The sequence below is a fragment of the Drosophila innubila genome, chromosome X, assembly GCF_004354385.1.
Source record: "Drosophila innubila isolate TH190305 chromosome X, UK_Dinn_1.0, whole genome shotgun sequence".
In the NCBI taxonomy this organism is placed as follows: domain Eukaryota; kingdom Metazoa; phylum Arthropoda; class Insecta; order Diptera; family Drosophilidae; genus Drosophila; species Drosophila innubila.
In genome coordinates this window covers 11,132,835-11,145,888 of record NC_047626.1, presented here as the reverse complement: position 1 = coordinate 11,145,888, position 13,054 = coordinate 11,132,835, and the positions used below count along the sequence as shown (strand labels likewise).

The window sequence follows — 13,054 nt, the reverse complement described above, 5'->3', positions numbered from 1 at the left end:
TGTTGTTGTCTCTCTCGGTTATCACAAATTGTTGTTAATAAAACTTTGACTGCTTGGAAATTTGTTGTTTCTTCTTTTATGCTCTTAGCTAGCTGTTGATTGTTGTAGTTGTAGTACTTTATGTTGTTTTTGTTTTTTAATAAATAATTTTGTTGCTGCTGTTGCTGTTGTTGCTGTTGTTGTCGCTGCCGCTGCTGCCGTTGCCGCTGCGTCGCGACGCGGTTCCATCGGCGCTTCCAGCGTGTGTTGCTCACAGCGTTGAATTCGACTGAATGTTTTGGCCACCGGCACCGGTCGACATCCACATCCACATCAACAACGACATCCGAGACATCAACGACGACAACGACGACGACGACGACGAACCGCACGCTTGCTCTGTGGCAGAGAGAGAGAGAGAGAGGGAGAGAGAGAAAGAAAGAGAGAGCGATTAGTATGTGTGTGTCAGCTGAGAATTGAATACAATTCAAGTTGCGAGCACAAATAGCCATAAAAAAAGCAAGTAAAAAGTGTGCTCTAGAGTGTGCCAGGCTGGCTAATACCCTGTACAAAGCCACAACAGGCTATGTTGAAAATTTCAACTTAAAAACTATTTCTTAGTGATTCAAGTAATAATATCCATAGTTTCTACAGTGTATGTTTTATTTAATTACTACAAGTAATATCTCTAAACAATTTATATTATAATTATTATTACACTGTACCAATTTCTAATTTAAAGTTTATTAAATTTCTATGCTATGTGCAAGTAAATCAAATATAAATTCTGAACAATAATTATATAAATAAAATTTTCGATGTTTTTACAATTTTTTTTTTCATAAACACACGACAAAAAAAATTGTAAATGAGCAGTTTAATCTCATATTTTCCTAATAATAGCTCCAACAGATATCGAGGTATACAAAATAATAATTATACAAATTTACAAAGCTTACAAAACTTATATCAAAATGAGGCATACCCCATTCAGCCCATTGACTACAAGATATAAAACACAAAAAAAAATACAATTAAATTATAAAATAAGCGTAAGTAAATTGATTTATGTAAGCATTGAGCAGCTGACAATCAACCGACTGACTGACTGACTGACCAACTGACCAATTGACTGACCAGCTGACTGACCCAATGTTACACTCACACACACACACAAATGTTTGTTGTGCGTAGTTAGTTAGCCAAGTTGATGTCTCAATTAAGAGCTTAATCGTTTAATTGAATGCAGAATGCACATATTTTATATTGTTGTTCTTTTTTTTTTTATTTTTTGTTGTTTAATAGATGCCTGATAGCCAGAGGCTGAGGATCTACAATTGATCTACATAAAAGTGTGTGTGTGTGTGTGTGTATTTGTAACACCCTATTGGTGTATGCGGTCAATCACAGTTGAAGGTGAAATGGCAATAAGTAGCTCAAGTATTCCAAGTATTTCGAGTATTGCAAATATTTCAACTATTCTCGGGTCAATTAGAGCAATATATTCCTATGTACATCTGTACATCTGTTTTACTGTACTTGTAACTGTAACTGTATCTCATTTGGCATCTAAGATACAACGACTGGAAACCTTATTCAACCCCCTATTGTGAGTACATATTAAATCTTCTAATGAGCCACCAATTTCATTTGCAATCTTTTCATCTTTTTTTTCGAGTGTGCTTCTGCTTTTAAAGGGTATTCTAATGGGGTATATGCGTGCTAAGCTGTCATTATGTGGGCCAGCAAATATAGCTGATTTTTCTGTGCATAGCGTTGCCACCTAGTGTTAATTAAATTTATAAGTTACACTTTAAATGGGCTTCCAACTAGGTTTAAAATATAAGCTATGCTCAATTGCAGTCCACTAAACCGGGTACTTCAAATTGTTACGGTGCTGCCACTTGGTAGTAATCCCTAGAGCACAGTAAGTATCATCAGAAAGTATTCTTACAGAGTTCCCCTTTAAGTTGGGGTAATGAAAATACATTGTAAAAGAGCTGACACGCAATGATAAACAATTAAGCTTAAGTAAAAGCAATGTTAATGCAATAATGTTGCAACAGAGTTGCCACCTGCTAGGCTGAAACTCTGCCCCTGCAACATTTAGAGCAGGCCAAAATTGTTTTGTTTTGTGATTTCATTACAAATTCTCAGCTCTCAGTGTGGTTTTATGTGTTTTAATTTTTAATGGCAATTTGTTGCCCTTTTTTCTCTCTTGTCATGTTTCGCTTTGTTTTTGTGTTTATGGAGGTTTTTCAAGAAATTGAGTTATTTCCCCCGGTCAGAGATTAGCTAAACGAAATGTCAGTTACGTGTGATAAGCGAAAAGTCAAGCAAACGATAATAATGATAATGATAATGATGTTGTACTATATCCATTTAAGTTTGAAGTTGCTCTGTGCTTATCTTCTTCTTCTTCTTCTTCTTTGACAGTTTTCCAATATATGTATGTGCATGTGTATAATTTCACTCAATATGCAAATTGCGACGCTGCACAGTGGGGCAGATCCTCATTTTGCGTTGCAAAAATCATATCTTTTGAACCGGTGAAGATATTTTCAAAATTTAAAAACCATTTGATAGAGAACTTTATAAGCTTTAAAATGAGTGTTTTCACTGCGTAATAGGCCTAATGGTTGATTCAGGGCTTTCGGTCAAAGTTGAAAAATATTTTCAGTGCATATTTTACATGTAAAATTAAAAAAAAAAATTATTTATTTTTTGTTCGAAATATAAATTTCAATCTTTTTTATTCTTTAAACAGCATCGTTTAATATAAAAAAAAAGTTTAATTACGTTTATTTAAAAAAAAAAAAATTTTGTTTTTTGGATAAATCTTGTATGATGCATCGCATAACGAAAACGTATGAAATTGTACTGCGCTCTTCCTCTTCTAACACCATTTTATTGCGAGGTTGCATCAGTTTTTGGCCTATAACTCTCTTAGACGCAGCTGGACGCAAGAAAGACCGGGGTTGATTGGATAGAGAATTGATTACCGAAGACTCCTGTTATAGTGGGGTGGAGTCCTTAGGAGTCCATTAGAAGTTCTATTCCATCAAAGTAAAAAAATAGCTTAATTTTAGTGCTTTTTTTAAACATCGCTGGGATAAAAAGCCAACACGGGAAGAAGCAAAATTCTACGGCATTCATTTAGAAATGAATGTACATTTCATATAAAACCAAAAACATAAAGATCGGCCGTATAACTTGACAACAAAACCGTTTTAAAGTTAGCATTTTTAGTAAAATTTGCACATTTGTGCGCGCACTGAAAATTTTTTCAACTTTGAGAGGCTGTCACGCCCACAATTTTTACCTGATTTCAAAAATCTTTTGGATTTGTAATCTCTGGAGATTTCTCTATCGAATGCTTTTATTACTTTTTACAAACGCTTTCGTCAAAAAAATGATTTTTGCCACGCATATCGGCCGCCTGCCCCAGTGTGCGCTGTCAAACATAAAAGCGAAATCACCCTCTCTGCAAACCTCCTCCTCCTCCTGCTGTTGGAAAATTATAGCTGTGCAATTTTGGACTATTGCCTTTTTCCCATTTATCATTTTTGGCAAGAATGTTTGTGCCTCCCCTCTGTCCTCTACAGAGGCTCTATCTACAGTTGCCTTTTTGCAAAGTTTTAGTGCTACTTTTATGTTCCACACACACAAACACACACACACACACACACACATACTGGTGCAAATTGAAAGTCAGTCAAAAAAAAAAAAATAATAATATATACGAAATAAAAATAAAACACGAAAATGAACAACGAAAAACGTAAAACTTGAGCAACAACCAAATGAAAAAGCCAGAATAAAGAATTATGATTTATGACTTTCGCATGTTTTTCTGTATGTTTGCGAGCAGCAAGGGGGGAAAGGCGGGAGGGGTGTTTTTAAGGGGTGGGAGAGCAGGGCAGTGGAGGGGGTGCTTTGGGGTGTGAGGTTCAGCTTTGTTGCTTAGCTTTTAAAGCCTTTTTTTTTTGCCTTTGATGTGTGTGTAGTTTTTTTTTATTTATTTATTTTTTTGTTTTTTGTATGTTTGTCTCTGTGTCTGTGTGTGTGCGTTTTGTTTGTTGTGCGTTGCAACGTTGTTCAACGAAAATCACTTTTGACATTCGCCTCACAAATCTTTTTGGCTTAAATTTGCCGCTTCTCATTTTGACCAAATGCGGCGCATGCGTGCCACCTCACACCCCAGGCCTTACCCCTTCCCTCACCGTGCCATTTCGTGCCTCCCCTTGCACTGCCTTGCTTCTGTAGAACTTTTGAGGTCATGGCGCTGATTGCACATTGCGCATACGCCGCATGTGACTTGCGCAAACAGATGACAATCGGTTGGCTGCCTTCGATAGCTAATCGATAGCCCCAAAAAGAAGCAGCAACAGCAGCAACAGCAACAGCAGCAGCAGCTGTCACTGACAGAGCTGGCAAGTGGCCCAGCAGGGCACCAACTATTTATCAACTACCTAACTCACAAGCAACTACTTGGCTTTTATTTTTTATTTTTTATTTTTTTTCGATTTTTCCGATTTTTTCGATTTATTTATTTATTATTTTTATTTATTTGTTGGCTATTAACATTCCTAAGCGGGTTTTTTATATTTGGCTTGTGTGTGTGTGTGTATGTGTGTGTTAAAGCCTTGTCGAATGAAGCTATTCGTGGCTGTTTGAATTTATTGATTCGTTGGCATTTCTGAATTGCTCTCAAGTGTGCGACATTGTTTGCCTGATCAGCTGGAAATGCAAAGATCGCATCGTGTGAGAGTTAAATGCAATACAAGTGTGCATACATTGTAAGGGCATATGTCAAATCACCGAGTAATGCGTGCTTTAGGTGCGTTTTTACAATATATCGATTAGTTAATCGATAAATAATATGAAACCATTGTGAATTGTTTGCACAGTGGACATTCAAACACTCCGAAATGATAATAATAGCTACTTTAAGACATCAATAGATTAATCGATAGAAAAATCGATAAATCCAGCTATAGATAGGGCAGCATAAATACGTGCAACCGTCATATTAGCACGTAATTAAGCTCACAATTAGTAAATGCTGCTTCATACTCTATTGTCATCGCTATCGATAAATTAATCGCTCGAGCAATCGGTTAATATTAAGTGTGCATTAATTGCTAGTTAATTTAATTGGCATTTAACAAAAATAAGTCACTGATCAATATTAAATATCATGTATCGATACATTAGTCGTCTTAATATTGATTTATTTAACATAGACAGCAGATGGATTCGTCCAACAATGAAATGATAAAAAATTGCTTCAATATATTTTGTAAGATTGATCAATTAAGCAATAAACACATTATCGATATAAATACATAAATATTCGATACACAAATAAATATAACAGTTAAATAAATTGCTGTGAAAACAGATTTGCGGCAACTTGGCGATAAATTCATCGATGTTCAATATGTGCTCATGAATTTATTTGAAACAATTATCGCAAAACCTGTTAGTACACACAATGAATACTATATGAATACCCGAAAAAAACATGAATAGCATGTAATAATAAACAATGCAGCACAAATTGTGAAATGACTCACAAAACAGTAAAAAAACCGCAAAATTCCGTACAATTGTTATATAAAAAAAAAAATAAAATAAAATAACAAAAAATAAATTATTGCATCTTCTTTGGAACCACAATGAAATGAGCATGAAGTAAATCTCACGAATATTATATAATACTCATACTCATATTCATATTAATAAACACATTTATTTATATATTATTATTGTTATTATTATAAATTCTATTTCGATTACGAACTGTGATGAGTATGAGTTTGAATATATCATGTTTGTGCTGATTTGTTGTATCGTGTTGAATGTGGCAAGCGCCGTTTATTCACTCGTCGGGTATTCATCATATTCATTCGATCGGAATTGGTAACGTTTTGCCCCAGCGCGGATCGTGTGCTATCCCCCAAACACATAATATTATTAAAATACGCATTCAGATGATATTTGAAAAATTTCAGTATTTAACATTTTTATCATGCTGTCTGTGCCAATGTTGTTGCTGCTGCTGTTGCTGTTGTTAGTTGCAAGTTGTTGTTGTTGTTTGCGGTACGTGACTCGCGATGCACTCTACATTTCACACGAATCACACGACGCGAACAAACGTTCAAAACGAGCAAAAAACAGTCCACAAAAGAAATACAAATAACAAAAAAAAAATAAACAACATGAAACAATAAAACAAATTGCATATTGAGTGATTTATGTGGGCGTGACACATGGACTAAGGAAAATATTTCAAAAAAAAATATCAGATTGACTATAGTGAAAAGTTATAGAAATATCGAATATATTAGATTATGTTCAACTTGACAAAGATGTAGAAAAATTACTTTATTTTACATTGAATATTTGAATATTTTAAATATTTTTAATATCAAGCATTACTACTTTTAATAAGACAACTAAAAAAAAATAACAGAAAAATACAAAAAATTTAAATTATTTCAGACAAAAAATTATAATTTTGTAGCTTACTTTTTCTATCAGTGTATATATATCTGAAAACTTTGCACATGCCAAAACTGTTAGCAAAGTTATTAACGCCTTTTATGGAGTGCGCACACAACAAAGCCAGGAAGAGAACAATAGAGAGAGAGATAAAGAAAAAAGGGAGATAGAGAAATACCAATGATTGTCTGCTCACATAAAAACTTTGTTAGTTTGTCTTGTGTTTTCCTTTCTTTTCTCTTTTATTTTTTGCACTTTGGCTAAAACGAATTTAAGGCACAAAAAGGGGAGAAGGATAGAGTGAAGCAAGTGGCTATTGGATCATAAAAATAACATTCACTGTGAAAGAGAATTGTTGTTGTTGTTCAGTCGGCTTAATTAAAAGCATTTGCCAGAGTCAATGGCAAAGCCAAACAATTGGATAGACTTCATTTTCCGGGCACGAGCCAAAGGCAAACACAGAAGGGTACGAACGTGCAGTGCCAAAGTATCTCTGAGATACAATATTGCCACATTAATGCCCATATAGAAAGGGAGAGAGAGAGACAGCTATTTTCTAATTAAGTGTCATTGATTTGGCGTCGTCTATCGCAATCAGACACCCCCCGCCCCTTTGTGGGCGTGGCAAGCTTTGACAAAGCTCTGAAAATTTACACTTTAATTAAGCATTTAGATAATGTATCTGCCTTTGATTAGCTGCAGGCACATCAAGCTGCCACATCACACGCTGCGGCAAGTGGCAGTGACGCTGATAAGGGGGCGAGTTCCAAGGGTAAAATGCGTGGTGGGGTAGGGTGGACTGTGCTTTAGCTTTATGACGCAGCGTGGGTGGTTTTGTGAGTGTGATAAAAACTAGCCTATTAACATAAAAGTTTACGGATGGGCCATAGAAACACCAAAACCACCAAACCAAAGAACACTCGGAGCGAGTCCAGCGAACCACGCTGAACCAAACTAACAAAATATGAAAAAAAAAGAAGGAACCAGCGAGAACTCGGCGAGTCCAAAAATGGGCCGCATGGCTATTCAATTAATTTATTATTCACTTAAGAGCACACGCCGGGTGGCAGGAGAATTGTCAAACGCAAAGGGGGTTGTAAAACGAGACAGAGACAGAGACTAAGCGAGAGAGAGAGAGAGAAGGCGGTGTAGTGCTGTGTGCTTAGCATGCACATCTACAGAGCCCATAAAAATGTTATAAAAATTAAACGCGCACAAAAACTCCGCCAAGAATTTCGCACATTGAATGCGGAGCGTACACTGATAAAAAAAATGTTCTAAAATCAAGATTTTGGTCTCAGAACTAAGATTTTTGGTCTAAAAAATGCGTCGAGAACATCAAATTCTTGAATTAAGAGAACACATCTTGATTTTAAGAACATTTTAAATAAGACCAAGTTCTTATTTTAAGAATAAATATTCTTAAAATTAAAATCAAAAAATAAAATAAATGAAAATTATTTTTTATATTTATTTTTTTTTATTTTTAAATTTTGATTTATTTATATTTTATTCTGTTTTAGTAATTTTATTAATGTTTTTTTAATTTGTTACGAGGGCGATTCGAACCGCCGCCTACTGCTTCACAACTGAAGCGGTCCCTCTAACCAGAGCGCTACGGTGCCATCATTTCTTTGATACGAAATAGTATCTATTTATACTTTCCTAATAATTTAAGATTTTTATTCTTATATTAAGATTTTAAGATTTTTTAGATTAATAATCTTAGTTTTAGTAATTTGGTCTTAAAATAATCTTATTTTAAGAACAAAATATTCAAGATGAATGTTCTTGATTTTAGAACTTGGTCTTTTTTTTCAGTGTACCGCCTGCGGGTCGCTGATGGCCGCGCCCTAAAGGCCCTGGCACCACCACCGCACCACCGAGCCACCGCACCACCAACCGTACCGCGTCCGAGTCCGAGTCAGTGCAGCATTTGTTGCTGTTGTGCCAAAAAAAATGTCCTGTTTCATGATGTTACAGGCCAAATGGGCCAAGCGAAATGAGCCAAAAGGGAGGAAAGGGAAACGGAGAGTGGGAAATGAGTTTGGAAATGAGCGTTGGGGCAGCAAAATTGAAATGAAAATGAAAATGGAGCTTCACTAACTTATGGCAAACGCGTGGCGCAAGTTTTACAGTTATAAACATTTCTGTGCACGTTTTGTGCATTAAATTTAGGAACTGAGAACGCAGAACTGAAGAAGAAGAATAAGTAGAAAAAAAAAAAACACTTGAAACTGACTGATGAAACTGAAAAAGTCATATAAAAATTGGTAACTTTAAGTGTGTGCGTATTATGAAATGGCAAATTTATGGAAATATGCGTAAATGAGCAAAACAGGCCGCAAGCATTAAGAAAAAGTCTCCAGATACTATATAGCAAACAAATAGAACATTAAACTGAGCAATGTTATCGATTATGTGCGATAAAGCAGGGAATTGTTCCCGCGTTACCGAAACTGAAACCGTAAGCGAAAAAAATTCTTTTTTAAGAACCAAAACCGAAACGCTTTAAGAGGTAAAATAGCTAATTGCAATTTTAAGCATTTATAACTTTTTCAAAACTGAACCGATTTTAAGCATAAGTTGTTCTCTTAAATCATTCCGCGCTTTAAATTAATTAATTTTACCTTTAGATCTGGGTTTTAATTTTGATAGAATGACTGAAATTTTGAAATCTAAAATTTTTTTGAAATAAAGCTAGCTAACAATAATTTTAAAAATCCTGGAAAAAAACTAATGGATTATTTTTTCAATTTGGCCATCTTTGGTCTACTTAAAACATTTATCGATAAATTACACCACACAATGCAAGCTATTCTCGAATGTGTCACACAATGCGTTTTAGTTTTGAAACCTTAGAAATTTTGAAATCTAAAATTTGTTTGCAAAAAAAGCTAGCTAACAATAATTTTAAAAATTCTGAGAAATACTAATCGATAATTATTTTCAATTTGGCCATCTTTGGTCTGTTAAAAACATTTATCGATAAATTACACCACACAATGCAAGCGATTCTCGAATGTGTCACACAATGCGTTGGCCAATATTTGTGGAATGTTTCAACGCACCTATCAGATACATATACACATAATTTTTTTATTTTCTTATAACAAAAGCGACGATTATCAAGTAGTATCTATATATAATATGTGCATACACTGGCAGAAAAATAATTGAAATAAAATTGTAAAAGTATCTCAAGTGAAAACTTTTTTGATCAAAGAGGTTTTCTAATTAAATTCAACAATTGATGATAAGATTGGAATAATGGAACTCATCTTTAGACTGAAGTAGCTTTAAACTTAACGAAAATTAAAATCGGCATTAATTTAAGAGATGTTTAGTGTTGAAATGTGCATGATAAATAATTAAATGCAAGTTGAATTTTATATATTTGGCGAATTTTCGCTCTGTGTATCTGCATTTATGTAGCTGTTGGTAATTTAACTGTAAGTCTTGGACTTTGTATGGTTTTATGCGTATCTGCTTGGACATTTGTATACCGTACTCTTTCCCGTTTCCCTCTTCACCTGCTCTTTTTTTCACTATATAAATTTATGTAGCATTAGTCACTAATCTGATAAGCGCAAGCTCAGGTGCAATGCGTGTGTTGTTGTTGTTGTTAGTGTATGCCTTTGCAAGGACGTTCACAATCAAAACTTTCATTACACTTTTGTTTTATCAACAGCTTATCAGTTAGTAGTTGTTGCTGTGGTTGCTGCTGCTGCCTTGTCTTGTGTCAAAGATGTCTTATCAGCAACATGAAACGCACAACTTATAAAACAAAAATTCTTATCTAGTGCAAGTTGTTGTTCCTAGTTTTTGTTGTTGCTCTGTCATTTTGTTGTTGTAGTCTTAGTTGTTGTTGCTGTTGGCTGAAGAGAATCTAATTAATTTCAAAATTAATACATGTGTGACATCGAAGCGATTTATGTTGATTATTGCGAGTAAGCAACTGCCGTCATTGACATTACTTATCAGTTTGCAGTGCCAGTTAACTTGGCCTGCAATGTGCCTTTTATTTATTGCTATTTATGAGCGCATGTATGTGTGTGTGCGTGTGTGTGTGTGCTTGTGTGTTTGTGTGTTTGCTTGGAATTTTATCAAAATTTGTGGACGAGAGAGTGCTAGCGCACTTTGGGCTTTTTGTGGCTTAAAGACATTTAGTACACTTTTCACACCTCATTTTATGTGTGGCATTTACACATTTGAGATACATTTGTATCTGTATCTTTATCTCGATGTTTTATATGGCAGATGTGTCGGTTTTGTCATTGCCAAGCGACAGCTGTCATCATAATGAGCATGCTGTTGATGTTGATGCTAATGATCATGATCATGATGATGAACGGAGGCGCAACTCATGATTTTTATGAAGGAATTCGCATTAAAATTGTTTATTGTGTTTATTTATTGCAAACGAGCATCAAGAAACGGCCAAAATGGAAAGAATAATACACAACCAACACACACATGCACACATCTAATGAAAATTTGTTGTGTTGGCGACTGCGACGCTTGTAATAGTTGCGTCGGCGTCAGCGTCAGCGTCGACTTCGACGTCGACGTCGTTGGTTCTGTGGTTCGTTGGGTCAGCAGCTGCTGCTGCTATTATTGTTGGCCAGTTGGCTGCCACTTGCTGCCACGTTGCCAGCTGTCAGTTGCACATATTGAAAATCTTCTAGGAAATTCTGTGGCACATTCAGTTTTGCAAAAGCGAAACGTGGCAAGCGGCTTTTGCTTAAGTAAACACTGACAAATGCTTCTTCATATTTTTCTCCTCTCCTCTTCTCTTCTCTTCTCTTTTTTTTTTTTTAAATTTTTTTTGTATTTTTAAATTTTTGTTTATGAAGCGCACGCGTCTTGCCACAAATATCCGCCTGCCACAAGGCAACGTGTCCAGTGGCATTCTGTTGAAATTTTCGTATGCCACACAGTGGCAGCTTGCGACATTACGACAAATCGTTTCGTTTCACTTTAACTAACCATATCCAGTTGGTTCAATTCTACAAAATTTTTGAGAATTTTCAAAAGCAACAACGTAGAATAAACTGCTTTAGCTCTGAGTTTGAAAAAATGCAAGAATTTAGAGTTTGGTAGATGATATAGAGTATTTTATTAATTAATAAATATATAATAATTCATTTAAAATGTATCTCAGCTGAACTTTTAAAGTTATCTACCTTTAAATACACATATTATTTAAATTGCATGTCTTTTATTATATTTTGCAACGTTCAATTGAATTTCAGCTGGTTTTACAAACAGTGGAAATATAATAATAAATGTTGGATTGCTTAAAAATTTAGAAATCGCTTTATTAAACATATTTACAGGACTTAAAAAAAATTTGAAAACAATTGAGTAAATAAAAATATATTTTCTTGTAGAAAATTTAAAAAACATGCTTGTTTTTTAAAGATATATATAATATATTCAATTAAAGGTAAGAACTTGACTTAATTACGATCTCCTTCTTGAAATAAAAAGCTTTTGGGCTTTTCGAATAGCCTGGTTTAGTGTGAGCTTATCATATGATTATGTGCATTCATTTCAATCATTCATGCCATTCATTTAAGCAATTACCCAAACTGCTCGTCAGAAAAAATATCAGTTTCAGCATTCGTTAGTGGCCTTCCTCAAAGCTCATCATTCTAATCACTTTACAACTGCTAAGCTTGGGTGTGTTTATTTCTCAGGGTCTCTGGAGACCAAAAAAAAGAGTGGGAAAAGTGGAGAAAAAATTTGAAAATTTATGCGACAAGGCGTGCCAAAAAAAAAAAAAAAAAAAAAAAAAAAAAACCAACAGCAACAGAATGGGAAGAAAAATGGTGAAAATGACTGTGAAAATATCAATTAGTGTGCTCCAAATGTGTCCCGAATGTCGCTGGGCAGCATGCAGAGAGAGAGGTGTGTGTGTGTGTGTGTTTGTGTGTGGGTGTAAGTGTGTGTAGAATGACAGCTGTGTGTTAACTGCAGTTAGGCACGCCTACACACCCATAACAAATGGTAAGCCACACAGATACACACACATACACACACATACACACACATGTAGTCAAGTTGGCGCTCTGTTGCCGCATGTCCTTGACACATATCCTTGCCATTTGCTTGGCACGCACAACACTGCGAATCTCACTTTGTATGTCTGTGTGTGTGTGTGTGTGTGTGTGTGTGTGTTAGCCAACGCCTTGTCGGGCTTCCGCTTCAAGCTTGCCCCTAATCCATTTGAACTTTTTACGTTCCTCTATTTTTTGTTGTTGTTTTTGTTTTTTTTTTTCTTTTAGTGTCCTCGCGCCGCCAACTCTCTGCCAAGGATAATAAAAGAAATTTCTTCTACTTTATGGGCCAGCGCAACTTTTGTGGCTTCCCAGCTGCCTCTGTGTGCATGTGTGCGTGTGTGTGTGTGCCTCGTAATATAATCCTAATGGAATTTACACTGGAAATTTGTACAACAATAGCAAAAAGCGTGCAACGTGGCCTTTTGTCATGCCAGGCGATTTTCTAGAAACATTTTCATTCGTAATACAATTTGATTTTTATTATTGAATTAAAGTTGACTGAG

The 13,054-nt window shown here is 35.2% G+C and overlaps 1 long non-coding RNA gene across 2 annotated transcripts in view; it reads right to left on the bottom strand.

Annotated features, from left to right (window-relative positions):
* Nucleotides 1–139: 139 nt before the first annotated feature.
* Nucleotides 140–13,054, bottom strand: part of LOC117781509 — a 42,201-nt gene continuing 29,286 nt past the window's right edge. For both annotated transcript variants that reach the window (XR_004617173.1, XR_004617172.1), the window contains one exon: nucleotides 140–378. This is a non-coding gene — a long non-coding RNA (uncharacterized LOC117781509). The remainder of the gene's footprint in view (nucleotides 379–13,054) is intronic.